This window comes from Mauremys mutica, chromosome 2 (genome assembly GCF_020497125.1).
Source record: "Mauremys mutica isolate MM-2020 ecotype Southern chromosome 2, ASM2049712v1, whole genome shotgun sequence".
NCBI classification, from domain to species: domain Eukaryota; kingdom Metazoa; phylum Chordata; order Testudines; family Geoemydidae; genus Mauremys; species Mauremys mutica.
Genome location: NC_059073.1, coordinates 56,367,280 through 56,391,498, shown reverse-complemented (window position 1 = coordinate 56,391,498; position 24,219 = coordinate 56,367,280). Strand labels below are relative to the sequence as shown.

At 41.4% G+C, this 24,219-nt stretch overlaps 1 long non-coding RNA gene across 1 annotated transcript; it reads left to right on the top strand.

Annotated features, from left to right (window-relative positions):
• The first annotated feature begins 1,559 nt into the window (after positions 1-1,559).
• Positions 1,560-23,876, top strand: LOC123364477. Its single transcript, XR_006577122.1, has 4 exons — positions 1,560-1,630; positions 2,850-2,931; positions 3,228-3,373; positions 23,822-23,876. It is a non-coding gene; the product is annotated as an uncharacterized LOC123364477 (long non-coding RNA).
• Positions 23,877-24,219: the final 343 nt, after the last annotated feature.

The window sequence follows — 24,219 nt, the reverse complement described above, 5'->3', positions numbered from 1 at the left end:
CTTGAGAAAGTGCTAGCTCTCATGAACTCCTTTATCCCTTTGATTTTCTTCCAATGGGACCTTAACTATCAGTTCTTTAAGTTTATTGAAGTCTTCTTTTTTTTTGAAGTCCATTGTCTTTATTCTGATGCTCTCACTCCTTTCTTTCCTTAGAAACATGAAATGTATCATTTTATGATCACTTTCACCCAAATTGCTTTCCACTATGAGATTCGCTACCAATTGCTCCCTGATGCTCAGAATCAACTTTAAAATTACTGTTGCTCTGGTTACTTCCTCCACTTTATGAAGTAAAAAGTTTTTCTCAATACATTCGAAGAACTTACGGGATATTTTGTGTTTTGCTGTAATACTTTTTCAACAGATGTCTGAGTAGTTAAAGTCCCCCATTACTACCAAGTCTTGTGTTCTGGATATTTTTATTACTCATTCTAGAAAATGCTTTATCCACCTCTTCTTCCTAATTTGGTGGTCTATAGCAGACTCCAATCATGATATTATCCTATTTTTTATCTGTTTTATATTTAACCAGAGACTTTCAACTGGTCTGACTATCATCTCCTTCTGGATCTCAGAACACATGTTTATATTCCTGATGCAGAATGCAACATCTCCTCTCTTTTAATCCTGCCAGTCCTTCACGAACAAGCTACCCCTGTATACCAATGTTCCAGTCATGAGACTTAACTAGCATCACAGAGAGGTGGTGGGATAAGTCATAATTTAGCTTCTGTACAAATACCTCAGTTCTTCGTTTATTCCCTGTGCTCCTTGTATTTGTGTATAGATATCTAAGATGCTGAGCAGATTGCCACACTGATTTCCTTCTTGTTGCTCCTATGACCCTAGTGTAATTTTCCATGTACTCTCCTCCCCCAATATCTTATCCTCTGTTAAAATCACCTTTTTATGCTTAACTATGGCCTTTTGTTACCTACTCACTTTGAACCTATTTTAAAGTCCTCCTCACTAGGTTGGTGACTTGGTATGCAAAAGTTTTAAAGGTATGCAGAGGTCCTCCCACAATAACACTCTCTGCACTCTTCTGATCACAGTTTTTTTTTTATTATTATTTCTTGCTCCCTGTGATAATGATCTGCTTGTTCATATAAGGCCCACATAGAGACTTCCATACTTGTCCCAGCCATCTGCACTCTTTGTTACAAGCAAGCCCATTCATGTGTTTCATTCTTTTGTGGTCATCAAAGTTACTAAGGATGGTTTACTAATTATTCTTTCTTCTCTTTTGGTGAAGCGAAATGGTTGATAAAGTATGTTTAGGACATGTTGACCTATGTTGAACATGATTGTGGTTCTAGATATCATCAAGCACATCTTGCCCTGCATGCAGCGGAAGGAGTGAACTTTAGCATTGTCTTTTGTCCATTTATTTCTGGAGGTTCACACTGAGTTTCATTCATGACACCACATCATCTAGTATTGATAAAGAATCAGAGAATGAGTCACTTTCCTGTAAAACTAAACTGAGAACATTATTTGAATAAGGAAAACAGTATTATCCCTACAGTTACTTGGCCTGTCTCTGTGTTTTACTGTAGAGCTTCTTCCTGAACCTTTCTGGGACCCTCCAGCAGATTTCCTGATACAATTCTAAAGAAACATTACACAAGTACAGTATCCATTGTTACATATTGGCTTCAGATCTTTAATATATAATAGGAACATTCAAATGATAATTAGAAGGATATTGTGGGAGGGTAGAGGGAGGAGATGTGAGTGTTTCCACATGTGTGAATATATATATATCCACCTAATAGGCGTAAGCCAAGCCAAAAAGACTATATAGTTATATTTTGGGCTTGATTCTCAACACACACACACACACACACACACGTACGTAGAGGAAGAGTGCTGTAACTTAGAGGGATTCACTCCCCTGGGAAGGAAGGGAATGTCTGGATCACTTGCATTCTCCAGAAGGCTTTTTTGGGCAAGAGCATTTTTAAAGTGTGGCCCATGGCTTCACTGAATTCTACTGGAGAAGGCCGCCTAGGGTTCACATTGAATTAGCAGTTTCCTGAGGTGCCCTGGCCATTCCTTCTTCCTGAACAGCATATTCAACTTTAGTAATTACACTGGGATTTTGAAGGTCACCTGGTAGAACAGGCCTGCAAAAGTTGTGCACTAGTGAGTGGATTGTATACCACTAGTGGCCCTGCAGATTGGGGTGGTGGTAGAATATAACCTGGGTCTGATTATGGCCTATTGCATACATTGTACTTATACATAAGATAATATAGGAATTTGATAACCAATTAATTATTTTTCTTTTTTCAAATGAAAGTATAGGAAGACTTACATATAGACACGAAAAGCTTTATTGTAATAATATTTTAACAGTAGCAGGAAGCATGTTTAGTTCTCTCTATTTCTTAGGATTTACTTCCCAATATAATATTTGTACAAATTAAAAACTGTTAATAGCAAAACATTGTAATTGATTAGCCTCTGTATGTTTACAGCTCACTTTAATTGCTTAAAAACGCCATTTGTCAGCTTCATGTTCTATTGACAATGTTATCGATTTATCCGATTTGGGCTTTGTCTTGTCTCTCGTACATAAAACTCACATATGCAGTTCAAATGGGAAATGACTGTATTGATTTCCTTAACTTGAGCCCAAATGCTAAAGATTTTTGGATAAGCTTTCTCATTACTTAAGCCAAAATCAATAAGAGAGAGCATCTTTTAATGAAAGAGCAGTTTGAGCAACGTACTTCAGAAATGGGGTCCTGTTCATCCTTTGCTTTACAAATCGATCTCCTAGGTTCCTTAAGTGAGGTCCAATTGGTTGACATTGTGGTTTGTCTTTGTGTGTAAACTTGCAGCTTCAGAAAAGAGAAGATGAGCTACAGAGACAGCAGAAGGAAACGTTTTCTCTGCAACTGAAAAAAAGGTCTTCTTATGCAGGTACCTAGTTTGTAAGGGTATCCTACAAAATTTTTACTATTTGGGGGCCACATTTCAGTATTCTAATTGAAGACTAATGTCCTTTTCTGTCCCATTTATGTGTCACTCGTTATATCGCTCTGTGTTGTACTACATTGTTTAAAAACTGATACAGTAGTTCATTTGGGAAACTCTGATAATAAGCTATCAGTTTGTTTTATGGGTTTTTTAATGCTGCATTCAATAATATAATATAAATGGAAAGCTGAGTTCATATTGTTTTGATAACCTGTTAATTTAATTGTGCTTTTTTTCAGCTTCAAGCTCAAGAACATCTGATTTATCAGCTTCAGACTGAACAGTGTAAATGAAATCTGAGCTAGAAAAATTAAGAGCTAAAGTTGAACAGCAGCAGAATGAACTGGGCACATACAGCAAGTTATATGGGCAGGCCAAACGTCAGGTACTGTTCTAAGATATCATTAACTGCCCTGAACTACATAAATTAAGCTGATTATGCCTTTGCTTAATTAACTGAGAATGACCTATTGATGTATAGGCAGAGTAAGATAGAGACTACATGCTGCACTGTACTAAATTTATAGGTTTTCAATTAGTTCTACTATTGACTGTGACTATTTTAAAAAAGAGTTTATTTTTATGTTTTGTAGCATGCTTTTTAATTTAGCAGGATATTTGTGCTATATTGTATATTTTCTTTTCACTTATCTGAAGATTGATCTAGTGAAGATTGTTTATGCCACAGTTAAATCTATTCATTTTTGCCTCATTTGCTGATGAACCTGTATGAAGTATTTGTCTTTCAAGACATAGTAAGTTGTTGTCATAACCTTTGGTTAGACATATTCAATAATATAGTCAAAGTAATTTTGGAATTATTATTTAAGCAAATATGTGGAACTCAAGACAAATCCCTGCAAAAATGTTTTGATAAGTTAATTTTTTATGTAGGTTGAATTAGATATTTTTCTCCCAAGAGATCCTTATATTATCTGTGATTCTAGTTTTAGTTAGATTTGAAAAAGGAAGGCTTTGCTGACTATTAAGTAACAAGGAGCTCCTTTAGTTAGTATGAATTCTTGTCAAATATTTATAGATTTTTAATCAAAGAGTAACACAGATGTTTATGCTAACATTCTAACTTTCTGTACTTTGGGATCTTTATTACATGGGGATTGGCAGCTAGTCAATTAGCATGCCATAATAAAGATTCTCCTGTAATAGAAGTGCTTAGCAAAACAGTCACTTAGTTGGAAAATTGGAGATTAGGAATCTTATATCTGTGTTAAAATATCTGTATAATACTATTGTAAATTTAAAGCCAAGTAACTCATTTAACATTGTTTGTTTATTAAAAGTAGGAATATTACATCATGAAGACGTAGCTTCATCAGTATTTCTTAGTGAGGCTTATATCTTTACTAAAGTAGAGATTTGTTTATTTCAAACATGAATTATGGGAAAATTGCCTAAAGGTAACATCAACTATAAAGATAGGTGTGATTGTACATTAGTTGTACCTTCTGAATTCCAACATTATAGTATGATATAAAATGGTGTTTAGATACTATGGCTACTGGTGCATTGAAAATGCATATATGGCAGGTAGATAAACAGAGTTACCGTAGTTGCCATCAAAATGGCAACCTTTACTGTACCACATTGTGGCATTTGAGAGAGCTTGTCTTCACTACCGGGATAAGTCAACGTAGCTTAGTTCGACTTACCCCAGTGTCTTCACTGCACTGCATCAATGGGAGACACTCTCCAGTCGACTTACCTTACTCTTCTCCCAGAGGTTGAGTATTGAGGTTGACCAGAGAACGTTCTGCCATCGATTTAGTGGGTCTTCACTAAACCTGCTAAATCAACACCTGCTGCATCGATTGCAGCAGCATTGATCTCCCCGGTAGTGAAGACAAGCCCAGAAAGTGTACTTATTTTTAATTGTCAAGTTAGGGAAAAACATCTTGTGGCATATTTTGTGGATAGGAGTGTGGTAAAACATCCTAGAGATCAGATGTTCAGCTCACAATCAAAGATTGTTTATTGGGATACCAAGGAAAGTAAAATAATACGTACACAAAACACAACAATCCCAGAATACTCAGCTTTGAGTCCCTAACTAAAGTTTTTTTCAGCAGGATCTCAGGCATAGATTTCCTTGTAGTTGGATTCCTACCTATATAGACTCCACTTATCCTAGATACATTTACAAGATATACATTTATGTGATAAATGGTATAGTAAGATCTGAACTTTTTAAAATTGGTACTCTACACATTCTTAATTGTAGCACATAAAAAGCCTTATGACACTCTGCAGTCCTTCTTTAGATCTTGCTTATGTGCCGTGTATGAGAGGCTACTCTTGCAAAATTTGGTGCACCCAAATGACAGTAGTCTCTTGCGTCTGTTTCTTTCTTAGTCTTAGACATTAGGAGCTTCATATCTGTTTCAGCCTATAATTTCTTTGGTTTGATCTTACCTTTTCTCAATATATATCTGATATCTGGTTTGTTTATGTCGTAGCTTATCTCTGGTGATTTATAGTTAAATCTGCACTTTGTAATTCAGTGATCACCTTATCAAAATATTACCTGTGGCTTTCCTAGTCTAGATGGAAGATGACTACATTGTCTACATATGCAGCACTCTATGCTTCCTTGGGATTTTGGTCCTTAAACCTTTGATGGATCAACCTGAAAGAATTGATGGTAAATTGATATAGGCCCATGACAACTTACCACAGTTAGAGCAAAATTAAGTTGATTACAAAATTAAGTTGATCTAAGTTAGGTCAACGTAAAGCCACCATAGTAATTACTGATGTGGTTCATAACCACACTACACCCCCTCTGTCAGTGGTGCATGGCCTCACCAGAAGTACTTTCACAGGCTTAACTGTGTAGGGCATTGTGTGGCATTGACAGCTGGAGGCCCCCGCTGCCCTAAGGCTGAAAGCTCGAGCTGTCAGCCACTCACTCATTAATTTGCCACTCATTACTCTTGTATGATTATCTGCACAACTGCTTTACTGCCTTGTTTACTGATTTGAGTTATTGCATTATTGATCATTAGTTTATCGGTTCCATAGCTAGACCAACTCTCATTTGGCTTCCAGCATTTTACCTAGCCATTGATCCTGTCCAGACATTATTTTTGCACCATGATTACAACATGATTTCTCTGTCCCATTGTCTCCTATCTCATCCTTTCTATTTCCTTTTCCATTGTCTTCATATCATTGTCCTTTTTACCTTCTACTCTACTTCTCTCCCTAGCTCTACTTCCTCCTCTTATCATTCCATTCCAATTCCCTCACTCTTTTTTTATGCTTATGGATTCTTATCCCACATCCTCATCCTCCTCTTTACCTCTGCAAATATTTATCCTGGCTATCATTCCAACTTAATCTTTTCCCACCACCACTGCATCTCTGGCCCCTCTCAACCCTCATCCCCATCAATTCCACTTGTTTCCCACCCAACTCTTCTGGAGTCTTCAGTCTGTCAGCAGCCATGACAATTTTTGCCACTCTAATCCTTATCTCTGCATTCTCTGCTTTAGTTAATTAGTTAATTCACTCAACTCCATTCTCTTCACTGTTTTTGTTTCCTTTTTCAGCCATTGCAAAATCCATTCCATCAACCTTCAACCTGAACTCACCCCCAACATTTGCTCCTCCATAACTTTTCCCATGCTGATGAGCATCTCCCGAATTCCTGTGACTATGTGAACTATCAATTTTTTCTCCCCCCCCCCTTAGTTCTTCCATCTTCATGGACAAACATCTCAAAATAAAGATCTGAGATCATAATCCTGCCCCATCATTCTGACCATGTAAGTCATCTTTAATGCTTCCCTTACTACTCATTCACTACCACATCAAATTCAAGCTTCTTGCCCTCACCTTGACGAACCTTTCAAAATCCCCGCCCCCCAATTATCCTCTTTTGTCTATTATCACTTCACACACTTCAACCACCTTCCTTCTGCTGATGATACCAGATTGGAATCAAGCTTATTTATCTGCTTCTTTCACACTGCTTTCACAAGTCATGTCCTCCCTGAATTAATCTGTAAGGCCAACACTCTCTTCTCCTTAAAATTGTGCCTCCCAAAGCACCTTGCCATGACACCTTTAGGAAGCTGGCCACTCTATGATAGTCAATATTGCAGCAGTTAGGGAAAGCTGATTTTATGTATGTATTTTTTTTTAAATTGTCATGTCTTGGAACCATCAAGCTGTGCAGCTTGTATAACTGTGTGATTGTATTTTAGTGACAATTATCCTTCTTCATCTGTTCTTCCTATTTGTCACTCTTAAATGTTGCATCTTATTTCAAATTAGATTGGAAACTATTCAGGTCAGGAATCATGCATGCTTGTGTGTTTGGTACAGGGCTAGGCAATGGGGCCTTGCTCCTGACTGGGCCTTTTGGGAACAACCATAATAGAAACATTATAGAAGAACTGTGGCAAAGAAAATCCTAGGATGTGATATCATCAAGGGGAATTTTCAATATTCTTTTGATAAATCAAGAGTGGGTGTGAATTTAGCCCTTCCTAACTATTAACTAGTTCCTTTGGTGTGGCATGAGATGTATTGTGTATTTTCAAAAGCTGATGATATGTTGGAAAATTAATTCTATTCAATTAGTTGTATACTTTGATGACTGTCATAAATGGAAGTCTACTACTTTTACTAGTTCATTTTGTTGGCATATGACCAAGCTGGTACACAGTATCAAGATTCTGTAGTCATACTCCTCTGGAGCTATTTTTACACCACAGGCAGAAATGACCGAGGCATCCATACCACATGACAATCGGCCATCCCTTCACAATGTAATAAGGCACTGCCAGTTTGCTTCTGTGTGCATTCCAGACAGAGCCTCTTTAGCTGTAAACTCCTATAAGATGCTCACTATGATAAGCCCAGCTCCTCAGGATACTGCTAATTACATCGATTGACTGTTCTTCACTATTTCTATTGGTTGGGCAGGAGAATAGGGAAATATGACAAAGAAATATTCACAAGGAAATGTGACAAAGAAAACTATTAATGCTTTCCATCCTCTCTTCTACCAACCTACACCCCAACTCTCCTCCTCACTGAGGGATGTGTTATGTTTTATCACATTATTCCTCTCTTTAAGAAAGCTGTTCTCTTTGGCTTTTGGGTGTTATTTATCAGCCCAAAGCCTGCCTCAGCAACAAAGTATTGTCGACATACCCAAAGTTTTGTGATCGTCTTCCTGTGCTCCCTTTGCTTTATCTCCAAGACTCGACGCCCAAGGCATCAGTTTATGCACTTCTGCACATGAAACTCTTTGTTGTTATTGCTGTTTTCTTTAGGTTCTGTTCTCTCTCTTGTTATTTAGTATGGAGCATTTCCCAAGCATTTTTAATGCTTCAAGTGCAGTTGGGCTCTGTAGTGCATATGTATAACTTATATGTGATATACCTCAAAAAAGATCATGAATCATTTGGCTATGAGATTTGCTCACAGGCCTTTTGAAAAGGCTTTTCTCTAAAAATTCCTGAAAATCCAGCATGAAGCCAGTCTGGAAGAAATGGAAGACTTCAGTTTAGAGGAAAACAGAACCAAGACCCTATATTGCCATTGAAACTCTGTATTTGAACTTCATTGAATGAGTCCTTGCTTGTGCTGAACTAAATTCTGTCTGGGTAAAAGGCCTTTTATTCCAGGTATTTTCTGCTATGCAGACATTTAAGAAGTTGCAGGGTTATTCTGTATTTCAGAGATATCATTTTACCTGGTCAAGGAAAAATTTATAAAAATAGTGTTTCTAGGAATAATCAAATACGCAGGATGCCACTGCAAATGTTTCTCTCTCTGGGTGACAGTTTACTCAGACAGTGCCCTGGATGTGATCCACAGATCACTTTGTGAAATCATCAAAGTACTCTTCAAGATACTCAAAACTCCACATTGGTCTGCAGAGAAAATTGGAGTACATAGGAGCCCTGCTAGATGTGGCTTCTCACCTTTCTCCCCCAGAGAAGGTATAGGACATTTTGAATCTTGTGCAAAAGATTTGCCACAATCATCAGGTATCAGTATGCTCCATGCTATGACTGTTGTACTTGCTCAGCAGAATTCATCGTAACTCTGATATATCCCCACATTACACAGAGCAAAGATGTTAAGTACTCACAGGCCACAGTGACACTTGTATCTGGTTATCTCTCTGATCCTCCCTGGGTTGCTGGTAGTCCAGGGGTAACCTGCAATAAACTATGGACTTCCAGACTCAAACTACAATAACTTTGGATGTGTCTTGCATAAGTTAGGTAACCCATTCAGGGGAAACACATATCCATGCCACCTGGTATCGACTGAATCAACAGTTCTGCATATTTCTTTTAGAGATGAGGTTGGTGCAAGTGCTCCCTGTATCTTCAGAGACCAAGTATCCTTAAAAGGATCACATAAACAATTAAGAAAGAACAGGCTAATGGTTCTTGTGTAAGGAACTGGACAGTATCTCACAAGACATTGCTACATGTTGTGGCAAAGTTCCTCCTCTCCTCTAGTAGGTCCTGCGCTTATTGGCGGATTTCCTCCCCTCAGTGGTCTTCCCCTTGGATGAAACCCACAGTCTGGATCAACTCCTCCTATGTCTGATTAGGAGTAGCGAGGCTTGGGGGGGAACCCGGGCCCGCCCTCTACTCCGGGTTCCAGCCCAGGGCCCTGTGAATTGCAGCAGTCTCTATAGTGCTACTTGTAACTGCTGCTTGACCACTACAGCTCCCTGGGCTACTTCCCCATAGCCTCCTTCAAACACCGTTTTTATCCTCACCATAGGATCCTCCTGGTGTCTGATACTGCTTGATTGTATGGTGTTTCCTCAATCCTCCAGTAGTACACCCTCTCAGTTCTTAGTTCCTTGTGTCTCTGGCTCCCAGCTCCTCATACACACTTCCTTCCTCTGGCTCCTCCTCCCTTGACTGGAGTGAGCTCCCCTTTTTATACCAGGTGCCCTGATTAGCCTGCCCTGATTGGATGCAGGTGCTCCAATCAATGTAGCTCTCTCCGGTGCCTTCTAGAAAGTTTTTAATTGGCCCCAGGTGCCTTGATTACCCTGGAGCAACTGCCATTTTGGTTCCCATGGTACTAGGGATTTGCTTAGCCTGGGACTAACATACCTGTTCCTCAGTACTTTCCTGTAGCCATCCGGCCTTGCTCCATCACAATGCATACAACCTCACTGGTTGGAAAGCAAAACATTATTTCAGAGAGGCTAAGCCAATAAATAATGGATACATGTGAGTGGTCACTGGAGCAGAGGATACTGAATTGGAGCCATTTCCAGATAAATATATTTAAAACTTATCCAAACTGAAAGCTATTAGTATTCATTTATAAAAAGTTTCTTATTGGTGGTGCATTGTGTGGTTTCTGTGATTCATAGAATCATAAAAGATTAGGGTTGGAAGAGACCTCAGGAGGTCATCTAGTCCAGCCCCCGACTCAAAGCAGGACCAACCTCAACTAAATCATCCCAGCCAGGGCTTTGTCAAACCAGGCCTTAAAAACCTCTAAGGATGGAGACTCCACCACCTCCCTAGGCAACCCATTCCAGTGCTTCACCACCCTCCTAGTGAAATAGTTTTTCCCAATATCCAGTCTAGACCTCCCCCACTGCAACTTGAGACAATGTCATCTGCCACCACTTTGAATAGCCTAGCTCCATCCTCTAGAGAAGAAGAATGAGGGGGGATTTGATAGCTGCTTTCAACTACCTGAAAGGGGGTTCCAAAGAGGATAGATCTAGACCGTTCTCAGTGGTACCACATGACAGAACAAGGAGTAGTGGTCTCAAGTTGCAGTGGGGGAGGTTTAGGTTGGATATTAGGAAAAACTTTTTCACTAGGAGGGTGGTGAAGCACTGGAATGGGTTACCGAGGGATTGGCCCTCTTTAAGCAGGGGGTTGGACTAGGTGACCTCCGGAGGTCCCTTCCAACCCTGATATTCTATGATTCTTTGGAACCCTCCTTCAGGTAGTTGAAGGCATCTATCAAATCCCCCCTCACTCTTCTGCAGACTAAATAAACCCAGTTTCCTCAGCCTCTCCTCATAAGTCATGTGCTCCAGCCAACTAATCATTTTTGCTGCCCTCTGCTGGACACTCTCCAATTTGTCCACATCCTTTCTGTAGTGGGGGGCCCAAACTGGACACACTACTCCAGATGTGGCCTCACCAGTGCCGAATAGAGGGGAATAATCACTTCCCTCGATCTGCTGGCAATGCTCCTACTAATGCAACCTAATATGCCATTAGCCTTCTTGGCAACAAGGGCACACTGTTGACTCATATCCAGCTTCTCATCCACTGTAATCCCCAGGTCGTTTTCTGCAGAACTGACGCTTAGCCAGTCGGTCCTCAGCCTGTAGCAGTGCATGGGATTCTTCCGTCCTAAGTGCAGGACTCTGCACTTGTCCTTGTTGAACCTCATCAGATTTCTTTTGGACCAATCTTCCAATTTGTCTAGGTCACTCTTGATCCCGTCCCTACCCTCCAGCGTATCTACCTCGCCCACCAGCTTAGTGTCATCCGCAAACTTTCTGAGGGTGCAATCCATCCCATCATCCAGATCATTAATCATGATGTTGAACAAAACCAGCCCCAGGACAGACTCCTGAGGCACTCCGTTTGATAACAGCTGCCAACTACACATCGAGCCGTTGATCACTACCCGTTGAGCCCAATGATCTAGCCAGCTTTCTGTCCATCTTATAGTCCATTCATCCAATTCATACTTTTTTAACTTGCTGGCAAGAATACTTGGGAGACTGTATGAAAAGCTTTGCTAAGTCAAGGTACATCACGTCCACCGCTTTCCCCATATTCACAGAGCCAGTTATCTCATCATAGAAGGCAATCAGGTTGGTCAGACATGACTTGTCCTTGGTGAATCCAAGTTGACTGTTCCTGATCACCTTCCTCTCCTCCAAGTGCTTCAAAAGGGATTTCTAGAGAATCTGCTCCACAAATTTTCCAGTGATTGAGGTGAGGCTGACCGGGCTGTAGTACCCCAGATTCTCCTTCTTCCCCTTTTTAAATATGGGCACTATATTTGCCTTTTTCCAATCGTCTGGTACCCTCCCCCGATTGCCACGAGTTTTCAAAGATAATTGCCAATAGCTCTGCAATCACATCAGCCAACTCCCTGAGCATCCTCGGATACATTAGATCCGAACCCATGGACCTGTGCATGTCCAGCTTTTCTAAATAGTCCTCAACCTGTTCTCTCACCACTGAGGGCTGCTCAACTCCTACCCATACTGTGTTGCCCAGTGAAGCAGTCTGGGAACTGACCTTGTCTATGAAGACCGAGGCAAAAATGTATCATCTGACGTTTTTCATTTCTGTTGCTGTGTGAGACATACAATTACACACATAGAAATTTCTGCATGTTCTTTTGTTTGTGAGAAGTAGGACATCCTTCTCCATGAGAGATACCTAACACAACAATCTTTAGATCTAGTATGGAGTTTTAATTCTATTCCAACCGTTCACATACAATTTGGGGTTGTATACAATTCCAGAGTATATATATTGAGTCAGCATTTATTTTCTGTATTATGTCTTCAACATTTATCTGTCTTTTATGTTTCTTCTGCTTTTTACACCCCTTTTAAATGTATTTCTCCTTCTCTGGGAGATCAAGTTTTATGCAAGGTTTCTTTACCATCCCCATAGCAATGCAAATTCTTATAATCCTGCTATGGAACTGCTACTTTTGTTATATAGGTCTTCCTTCAAGCTTCTTCTGCTCTCCACTATCAAGAAGAAGGCAAGTTTATCACTGGCATTCAACTTTTGTCCTATGTGTCTTTTGGGAACCTAATTATTTTAATAAACAATGTTTTTCTTGTAATATATTTAATTTTCAACATTTTAATATGCAAAATGGGAAGGTTTATTGGTAGGTTGTAGATATGTCAAATTTTACTCTCGTTATTACAGTGATGTCATCAAAATCCTTTGATGAATATGTGTTGGAGAGCATGCTTATTGCCCTGTCGCTCAGTGTTTGCATACTATTGTCTATTTGTCTCTTTTTTATAAATGTTCAAAGGTATCTGATAAAAGCCATATATCTGAATATGCCATTCCATGTCATGTCCTGCAGTGATAAAATATTATCTTGCACACCATGCTACAATTATAACTCTGATTAAATAAGGTTCAGTTAGTGTACTGCAGAAAAATATCCCCTAAAATATCCTAACTGGGTATGTGTAAATGCATTATACCTGATTCTGGGCTCACAGATACTGGATTTTCACTGCTTCAACTCCATTGATTTCAATTGAATTACTCCTTATTTACAGCAATGTGAGATCAGACTAGGGCTTATCAAGCAAAAGCTCCTTAACTGTTATCAGGACATAATTGTATCTATTGTAAATGAAGATCAATCAGTTCCCCAGTAAGGACTGCCAGAAACCTGAAGTAAAATATTAGATACTTTAAAAATGCCCTAAAAAAGCAAACTTTAAAAAAAGTCACAGGGATTTTCTTACACCATTTGGTTTGGGAGATTATCTAGAGTATATCTTCTTGTGTGCTTCATTGAGAGTCTCCTGATCCATAATTTCATTGTAAAATAGACCATTTACAAGCCTCTGTGTCATGTCAGAAGGTCAAAGTAAACAAGGGTCAACTAGCAGGAGCTGCGGAGCACACTGACATCATAGAAATATAATGAGCATGTAAACGAGTATGTGGGTGTGGCTCTCCCTTCCTGTAGTCTCTGAGGGTGGCCATGTCCCTTTGCTATACACTCCTGAAACAACAGGCTGAGTAAATGAGGAAATTAACAGTCTCGAGCCCCAACCCACAGGCAGAGAAGGGCTGCAAATAGTTAAGAGGTCCAGGCCCTCAGCCAGGATGGGGCACCACACAGTCAAAGGCTTTAACCCTTAGGCAGAGTAGTCATGAGTGGTTCAGGGGGCCCACACCCTCAGTTAGAGCGGGGGGCTCAGCAAGCAGTCTCAGGCTCCAGCAGGGGGTTGAGCACCCAGCAAGAAATTTAGGGCACCGGCAGGGGGGGTGAGCACCCAGCAAGCAGTCTAGGGTGTCGGCAGGGGGTTGAGCATCCAGCAAGCAGTCTAGGGTGTTGGCAGGGGGTTGAGCACCCAGCAAGCAGTCTAGGGTGTCAGCAGGGGGTTGAGCACCCAGCAAGCAGTCTAGGGCGCCGGCAGGGGGTTGAGCATCCAGCAAGTAGTCTAGGGTGTCGGCAGGGGGTTGAGCACCCAGCAAGCAGTCTAGGGCGCCGGCAGGGGGCTGAGCATCCAGCAAGCAGTCTAGGGTGCTGGCAGGGGGTTGAGCACACAGCAAGCAGTCTATGGGACTCAAGCAAGGGGTGAGCACCAACCACAGTCTATGGGGCTCAGGAAAGGGTTGTCCAAGGAGCACAGGCCTCCTGGCCTAAGGAGTTGGAGTACTGCTACCTTAAGGGTGACGTGGAAGGAGGGACGTGGGCCCTCCCAACTCCACCACATCCCATCCCACGCCCTAACAGTGGCAGAGTTGTCTGCCAGTGGGTCAGCAGGGAATCCACCTGCAACATGCTGAACGTGTCTCCGGCAGCACCACAGCCAGACAGTAGTCTGGTTCCCCATGGCTGCTTCCTATACTCTCCCTCGTGTGTACCTACATCCAAGGGTTGTCCTCCATCTCCCCAGGGTACACTGCAAGCAACAGTCCCAGAAACTCCTCAGCATCAGATGTGTCAGGCACTCCTGGTACCTGGGCAGTCTTCTTGGGAGAGCCGAAGTCTTCCACTAGTTCCGGCTCCAGCACTGGGCTGGAAGTGTATGTCTCTCTCGGCGGCTCTTCTGCAACAGAGCTGCAGGATCCGCCTTTTATACTTCTGGTTCCTGTTCTGCCCTTCCGCTTCCAGCGTGGTGGCCTAGGCCTTCCAGATTCCACCCACCAGGGGGCGTCTGGCTCTCCCTCACTGTCAGTCTCTGATGGAGGCCATGCCCCTTTGCCACACAGCAAAAGGAATTGAACTTCTTAAAAACAAAGATCTAAGGATTTATCATTGATTAATACTATTCAACAACTGAGAGATATCTAGTATGTTTAGAAAGTCAGGAAGATTTCTGCAGCATCAAAATTCTGGGCCTAGGAGTTGGGAAGGGAAAATTAGAGAATTATTATACTTAAAATCCTAGCCACTGACATTTAGCAAAACTCCTTAAGTGTGCCCACTGTACTGAATTTCTGGATCTCAAGCTAGAATCATAGAATCTCAGGGTTGGGAGGGACCTCAGGAGGTCATCTAGTCCAACCCCCTGCTCAAAGCAGGACCAAACTGTCGGAGAAAAACTCAGTTCTCGCTTTCTGTTTGGGTGCAGCAAAATCAAATACTTTGTTCTTTCTCTAGTAATTACAATAGAGGGAGGGAGTGTCCTAGGAAACAGGGTCGCCCCAGTCCCGGACAGGTCTCTCTCAATTGGTAAACAATTACAGCAAGCCTTTATACTTTTGTTACAAACAATAACTAGCAATAATACAGACAGTAAAGAGAAACAATTGCATTTTGTTTATACATAAGCCTTTCTGCTATCTTATTTGTCTCACTACTAGAAAAAGCAAGCCTGCATATTTGGTTATCAATGCAAGGTCGTAAAAACTTTTTCACAGTTCGTTCCTCTGCCTTACACTAACTTTGCTTCTACAAATCTCACGTCATTAGGGTCACAGTTAGCCTAACTCATGCTAACTAACTGACATGCATTAAGATCCCTTCAAATCCTTGTTAATTCTTTCCCTGCTTCCACACTCCCCCCTTTTGTACTTCCAGTACAACAGATATTTTCAAATCTCTATTTGCATTAAACCACGGATTTCAGATTCTACAGCAGATATGTCAACCTTAGGGGTTTCCACCGGATGTAATGACAATGCATGATTAGCATGAACATGAAAGGTATTACTATCATTACGTCTTTTACAACAACAACAACAATAACATAATCCTAAACTAACTAACAATACTACAAACAATAACATTCCCATAGGAATAATATAATGGGGTTGTTGTACAGTTTTGGTTACAAAGCACAAGACATCATACTTAGTACATAAAGTAGACACTCTATAAGCTGTATGAAAGGCATTCTTTTCAGCATGATATATATTCTGAAGCATGTGAATTTGCCCTTGCAATTCAGAGATACTTTGAACCTCTGGTAACAATGAAAGTAAATTTTGAAACCGATCAGGCACTACTCTAGTCCAATTAAAATATACCTAAAATCTAAGAGCTACTTGCAACATTCTATCTGCAGGCCAGTAAATGATATGATTGCCTGCAGCAGTGGTAAGATTAATATGTATATCGTGCAATGTGGTGGCATTAACGTACACACAGCTATCATTAGCTTGAATAAGTGGGTGTTCTGTCAGGGTAGTTCCTTGACCTCTACCCTCCCAGCAAATATTGTCATAAACAGTGACAACTTCCCCTGGCTTCAGTTTCCGTACACACTGAAGCTGTGGTGGTTCTAACGGCCAAAATGTCCATAGATTTCCTAACCCCATCCAAATATCAGCTGTAATCCCAGGAGCACTAACTAAAAATCGATTAGGAGAATCAGGTGGTCTCACTTCCCAAATATCTCGGGTGAATCACCCAATCCCGTATGCATCCTCCCCATGGACCCGGTACGATTTGGTATGTGGGAGCCCACACCCCCTTAACCGGTCCATATGCTTGGAAGGAGCACTGTGAACGTCCACACTTCCATCCAGAAAGTCTCCAAGTATGTCTCCATGGCCACAGATTAGATGGTACTCCTGACGTGTCTGTAAGGGCAGTGGGCCAAGCTTGGTGCTCTAGATCATTCCGAATGGCCATCAGCTGGTCATTCAGGAAATCCTGAATTTCCAAACATGCTAGATCCCACTGCAATGCCTTCCCAGCCTCAGTGATATTCAATACCATCTCTCTCAATAACTTCTGAGTCATAGAACTAAGGGCGGAAATGACATGTAACTCACCCACCCGGTTTGCACTTCGGTTAGCTGTGCCGCAGAAATTAGGCCGGTGGCCTTCTCTAGTTGGCCCAATTTCTCATCATGTTCTTGATTCTTAAAAATATTCCAAACTGCTGCGGCACTATTGGCCCCATCCCATAAGGATCCGGTCAGGTCCCTCTTCTTTCTAGAGGAAATAACCCAGGCCCTCTGTTGTGCTAATCTAATGGCAGCCCCTTGTGAACAATTTGGATATGTAGAGGTGATCTGAAAACCAGATAAAGGCAATGTAAACTTCACAGTCCCTAGTGTAGTGTTAATTACAGTCCATCGATATTCTACTACATCTCTCCTTAGTGTAGGCCTATACCACATCTGTTGGTTGTAGACCTTTATATATTTCCGGGAGGCATTAATATTAATAGCATAAGAGGGAGTGTATTGCAATAAGGTACAGGTGACATTATCAGTCACTGGAATGGTCTCAATACAGGTAAAATTTCCAGTAGCAGAACAAACTCTTTGGGTATTCGTTTGATTATTCACTAATTGGGTAACCAAATAACAATAAGGGCCTCTTGTAGGTAACATAGCACAAATTCCAGGAATAACCATCATATCTACTTCACTATGGAACCCATCAATTACATTTATAAATTCTTGGGGCTGATTTGCAGTAATATTATGGATCTCTATTTTCACTGATCCATTTGTTTTCCACTCAATTGTTTGCTCATATGAATTCTTTTGAACTTTAAAAAATAGTCTTTCTGAGCAATATTCTAATAAATCACTAAGATGGGAAGGCCTTGGCCAATGAATTTCATTAGAATATACAATTTTGTTTATATCTGGATAAATTACAGAAGTGATGGCCAGGGTTGAGGGGCTAGTGGGGGTAACCTTTGTGGTAGCAAGGCGCTTTCGGTATTCATCATCTGAGAGCCAATTAGGGAGGGCAGTACATCCCCAGGGTACTTGTCCATAAGCACAGAGCCCTGCCCCTGGAAGAAATCCAAGCCACCATTCAACCCCACATTCCCAAGCACGTTCCCCACAGTTCCCTCCTTGCCAATTAACGATGCTTTGTGTCTTCCACCAGGGCCAGTTCTTAATGTCTCTTGTAGTCAGGAATCCCTGGACTCTGGAGGCTTCTGCAGAACGAATGTTTCTTCTTTTCTTCTCCAAAAACAATTGTGGTTTAGCATGATAAAGGGGAGAGGTCTTTAATGTTGGAATTCCTTTAGAAAAATCCAAAGGCACAATAGGTCTGTCAGAGGACAAGGGAGAGGTTGCTAGTATGTCACCTTGTCCTCTTCTTCCACTGTCCAGTAGGTACAGCAGGGCTAGAAGAAGGAGTACGCTGATCATCAGTAGGAGTGTCCTCCCGAGGTGGAGGGGTCTTTTTGCAGTGCGATGCATGGGTCCAGGCAGGTAGTCCTTGACACTTCACAGCGGTGTTGGTGGTTAACAGGACTTGGAAAGGGCCTTTCCAGCATGGAGCCAAGGCAGTCTTTCGTTGATGGACCTTTATGTAGACCCAGTCTCCTGGTTCCAACGAGTGGCAAGGTTGCACACTGTCAGCTTTAACTAATTGAGGATAAAGAGAAGCAGAGGGCTTTGCTCGAGCAGGAAGACATTTGGATGTCTTACATTTAAGTTTCAAATCCTGTACTTCAGTTTTTAATTTTTCCTGGGAGTCCTTCAGACTCCGCACCCGAGACTCATGGAGTCTCTTTGTTGCTTCCTCCCACCAATACATAAACTGCTCCCACTGCGCATCAGAGGCTTGTGAAGTAAGGGTTCCTCTGAGGTATGTAAGTTTATCTAACTCAAATGTACCTTCTAATGGGCATTGTTTAAATGAATTTTCACGCGTGTACAGATTCCAATCATTTAAATACCTGCAGGTTTTAGGACCATAATGTACATACATGTAATATGCTGGGGTACCCTTAGGGGGTAAGGTGGAATGTTTAGACTGTCCCTCCCCCATTTTCCAATCACACAAACTCAGGGGGGTGCCCTGTCCGCGCTAGCGGATCATAAACTGAGGATCTTTCCCTACAGGGCACTCACACAGGAGAGACTAACAAGGAAGACTATGACTCTCCTACACCTCCCTTCAGCAAAGAGCATCGGCTAGTCTCTGGGAGACGGCGCCGCTTACTCTAATTGCATCCAGTGAGATGATCAGATTGAAAGTAGCCCACACGGAAGGGAAAGGGGAGGGAAGATGGGTTCACACACTCCTAGACCCAGGTAGCGTCCTCGCCGGAATATGCCAGGACTATGCCAGGCCGAGTCAGCCCACCGTGGGTCGGATCTCCTAAAGATCCACTAGTTACCGGGCTTGCGTTAGAGTAGTCCTGATCACTAGCTTTCGCTTCACAGGGTACTCTGGGCGTCTTCCGATAACAATCACTCACACTGGTGTACACACACACACACACACACCAAGGCCTCTTTTTTTTCCTTTTTCTACCTTTTTATCTCTTTTTAAATTTTTTTTTTTTTTTACCACGATGCATCTTTACCTGGTTCGGACCAATACCATGAGGCGGTAAAAACCCCTCAGCACCGGTGCATTCTAATGCATTTACCTATGCATTACCTTATGCATTTACCTATGCATTTACCTTGTTGGCCAACTCAGCAGTTCCCAGTACTGCTATAAACTAACCTTTGTGGGGCCTTTCCCCAATACCACTCTGCATCTGATCTTGCTGCACAGTCAATAAGTTCAGATGGCGTGAGTCCAACAGAGACAGACGTCCCCACAGACAGTCCTCCTCCGACACCCCAATAGAGATTTCAAAAGGTCTCTTACCTCTATTGTGGCGCCATGGGGTTCGAAGGGGAACGATCCGTAGTAGCCGTCTGTGGGTCCATGGGCGTTGCCATCCCGGACGAGCCCCCAAATTGTCGGAGAAAAACTCAGTTCTCGCTTTCTGTTTGGGTGCAGCAAAATCAAATACTTTATTCTTTCTCTAGTAATTACAATAGAGGGAGGGAGTGTCCTAGGAAACAGGGTCGCCCCAGTCCCGGACAGGTCTCTCTCAATTGGTAAACAATTACAGCAAGCCTTTATACTTTTGTTACAAACAATAACTAACAATAATACAGACAGTAAAGAGAAACAATTGCATTTTGTTTATACATAAGCCTTTCTGCTATCTTATTTGTCTCACTACTAGAAAAAGCAAGCCTGCATATTTGTTATCAATGCAAGGTCGTAATAACTTTTTACACAGTTCGTTCCTCTGCCTTACACTAACTTTGCTACTACAAATCTCACGTCATTAGGGTCACAGTTAGCCTAACTCATGCTAACTAACTGACATGCATTAAGATCCCTTCAAATCCTTGTTAATTCTTTCCCTGCTTCCACAAAACCCAACTAAATCATCCCAGCCAGGGCTTTGTCAAGCCTGACCTTAAAAACCTCTAAGGAAGGAGATTTCACTACCTCCCTAGGTAACCCATTCCAGTGCTTCACCACCCTACTAGTGAAAAAGTTTTTCCTAATGTCCAACCTAAACCTCCCCCTCTGCAACTTGAGACCATTACTCCTTGTTCTGTCATCTTCTACCACTGAGAACAGTCTAGATCCATCCTCTTTGGAACCCCCTTTCAGGTAGTTGAAAGCAGCTATCAAATCCCCCCTCATTCTTCTCTTCTGCAGACTAAACAATCCCAGTTCCCTCAGCCTCTCCTCATAAGTCATGTGCTCCAGCCCCCTAATCATTTTTGTTGCCCTCCGCTGGACTCTCTCCAATTTATCCACATCCTTCTTGTAGTGTGGGGCCCAAAACTGGACACAGTACTCCAAACGAGGCCTCACCAGTGCTGAGTAGAGGGGAATGATCACATCCCTCGATCTGCTGGAAATGCCCCTACTTATACAACCCAAAATGCCATTAGCCTTCTTGGCAACAAGGGCACACTGTTGACTCATATTCAGCTTTTCATCCACCGTAATCCCTAGGTCCTTTTCTGCAGAACTGCTGCCCAGCCATTCGGTCCCTAGTCTGTAACATTGCATGGGATTCTTCCGTCCTAAGTGCAGGACTCTGCACTTGTCCTTGTTGAACCTCATCATATTTCTTTTGGCCCAATCCTCTAATTTGTCTAGGTCCCTCTGTATCCTATCCCTACCCTCCAGCATATCAACTACTCCTCCCAGTTTAGTGTCATCTGCAAACTTGCTAAGGGTGCAGTCCACACCATCCTCCAGATCGTTAATGAAGATATTGAATAAAACCGGCCCCAGCACCGACCCTTGGGGCACTCCACTTGATACCGGCTGCCAACTAGACATGGAACCATTGATCACTAGATACCACTGGTTCTAGCAGTATTTCCCATTTTAATGGGAACATCTTCAAAGCAGAATGAAATATTTAAGTGTTCATTGTCCATGATGAATGTCTGCACTGCTACCCCCTAAGAGGGGAAAATGGAAAAGGGAAAACTGGAGTTTGTGACATTATCCCTACTCATGAATAGTGACTGAATATTGCATGCAACTACACAGAAATCTTAAATAAATAAATAAATAAATAAACTAATTTGTTCCCCACCAGATTTAGGGTGTATTATTCAGGACAAAAAATGAGTAACTATGCTTTAAACAAGTAAAAGCTTCTCTAGAAGAGTGTCCGTGTCAGTCCTCTCAACCACCAAACTGAGGTAAACTATTATATTGAGATAAATCATACCATCTGTGTTTTGGGAAGTGGATGTAGAAAATAAAAAGCAAAACTGGAAACTAGACCTGGAAAGCTGTTTCATCCTGGAATTCTGCTGTTCTGCTTTACAGATATAGTAGCGTGTTACCAGGAACATGCTGAAGAAACTCCAATCTTTATTCTCAGACTATACCCAGTCAGTGAAATCTTGGCTGCATTAAAATCAATGAGAATTTTGCCATTACTTTCAAGGGGGCCAGGATTTCACTCAGAATTTTCTTCTTCATCTTAAAATTCTCACCTGTAGAGTGCCAAAGATCTATTGTCTTCCCCTCTTCCCATTTAAAATTTATGATGGACTTTTAGGGGAGATTGTGAGACAAAAGATGGATTTCAATTCCTGCAATTCATGGATAACCTTCAGCTCTAAATCTCCTTTACATCTAACATGGACAGCTGTGTTTCCTAGCACTCTCAATGCCTGGAAGACATCAGCACCCAGATGAAAAACAGCTGACTGAAGCTAAATCTTGTCAAGATGAAGATGATACTGTTTGGGAGAGGAAAGCCCTAAAAAGATCTTTGCATTGCCATAATTTCACCCTCAATGAGGGAATCTACCCTAAAATAATCAAGATGACCACAGTTTTAGGGATCCTTCGGCATTTCTTGTCTCCACTACTGGATACTGTTGTGACAAACACCCTTGTCCACCTTTGCCTGGCCAGAAGACTGATCCTCATTCTATTGGATTCTGACTTAGACCCAGTTCTACAAGCCCCGCTAGCATTCTAGGCTTGATTCATGAAATATACTGAATTTAGAAATTAAATAGCTAATTTAGTAAAAAAAAAAAATCAAACTCCAGTTGGTTCAAAATTCAGAAGCCACTTACTCATCCTCACAAGCTAGAGCACATGTTGAATATGGGCATATGCTCCTGACATGCTCTGGACAGGTTTCCCATTGAATACAGAATGATGTTTTAGGAATCTGACTTTCTGAGCACACTCAGAAGATACTAGAACCACATGAATGTCTCTGCTTTCTAACTGAAGTGTGAAACCCATTGCAGACATACTTATACTTATACTTAATCCTGCATCAGTGCATGGCAATGGACTAGACGGCCTCTTGAAGTCCCCTCTAGCCCTCCATTTCTATTTTTTTTAATCAATCCTTCCCCTAATAACAACACAAACACCCACACTGAATGAAGTGTGTTGAGAAAAATACAGAGAACTCATACTTTGCTCACTTCAGAATTTATAAGGTGCTTAGAAACCACAATAATGAGCACTATGTAAGTGTCTTGATAGCAAGATAAATCACTTTGTGTGAAATCCTGCCCCACCAAAGTGAAAGGGAGTTTTGCAGTTGAGTAGGCCAGGATTTCACCCTTTGTGTTTGTATACGAGCATTGGTGATGCTGTTCATTCCTTATGCAATATTTAAGACAATAATCATGCCCTTGTTTCAGCCTTACTCTCCAAAAACCAACAATCGATGGATTGTACTTACTATTATTTTAGCATGAAATACTATAGGTATAATTGTATATTTTTTCTTGTTAAAACATGCTTATGACATTATTATACTGTATTAATCTTTTTCTGGAAATTAGCCATGGTAGTTGCTCCTGTGCAGAATTTAACCTCATAATTACGCTTTTGTTATTAGATTTGCAATGATCATGCTTGTAGTAGTAGCAAAGAATCCTGTGGCACCTTATAGACTAACAAACGTTTTGCAGCATGAGCTTTCGTGGGTGAATACCCACTTCTTCGGATGCAAGCAGTGGAAATTTCCAGGGGCAGGTGTATATATAAGCAAGCAAGAAGCAAGCTAGAGATAACGAGGTTAGATCAATCAGGGAGGATGAGGCCCTGTTCCAGCAGTTGAGGAGTGAAAACCAAGGGAGGAGAAACTGGTTCTGTAATTGGCAAGCCATTCACAGTCTTTGTTTAGTCCTGAGCTGATGGTGTTAAATTTGCAGATGAACTGGAGCTCAGCAGTTTCTCTTTGAAGTCTGGTCCTAAAGTTTTTTTGCTGTAGGATGGCCACCTTAAGATCTGCTATTGTGTAGCCAGGGAGGTTGAAGTGTTCTCCTACAGGTTTTTGTATATTGCCATTCCTAATGTCTGATTTGTGTCCATTTATCCTTTTCCTTAGAGACTGTCCAGTTTGGCCGATGTACATAGCAGAGGGGCATTGCTGGCATATGATGGCATATATTACATTGGTGGACGTGCAGGTGAATGATTGATAAAGAGAAGGATGCAACAAACTTTCCATTATAACAACCCTCCCCCAATTTCTATGTGCTCATGACTTCCTGTACTTCCTGTACTTTGAGTAAACAGAGATCAGTGCAGTTTTGAAGACTGAAGTTGTATCAATTCTTTTGAATATTAAGTGTACTTTAAAGACAGATCAGGCAAAACAACATGAGTCACCTACAACTTTTTTCACTACCATGAGTGAAGTTCCAATCAAATATAATCACAGTATGTGTCTTTGATTTCCCAGTTTCCTAATATCAAATATTTAACTATAGATGAATAAAACTT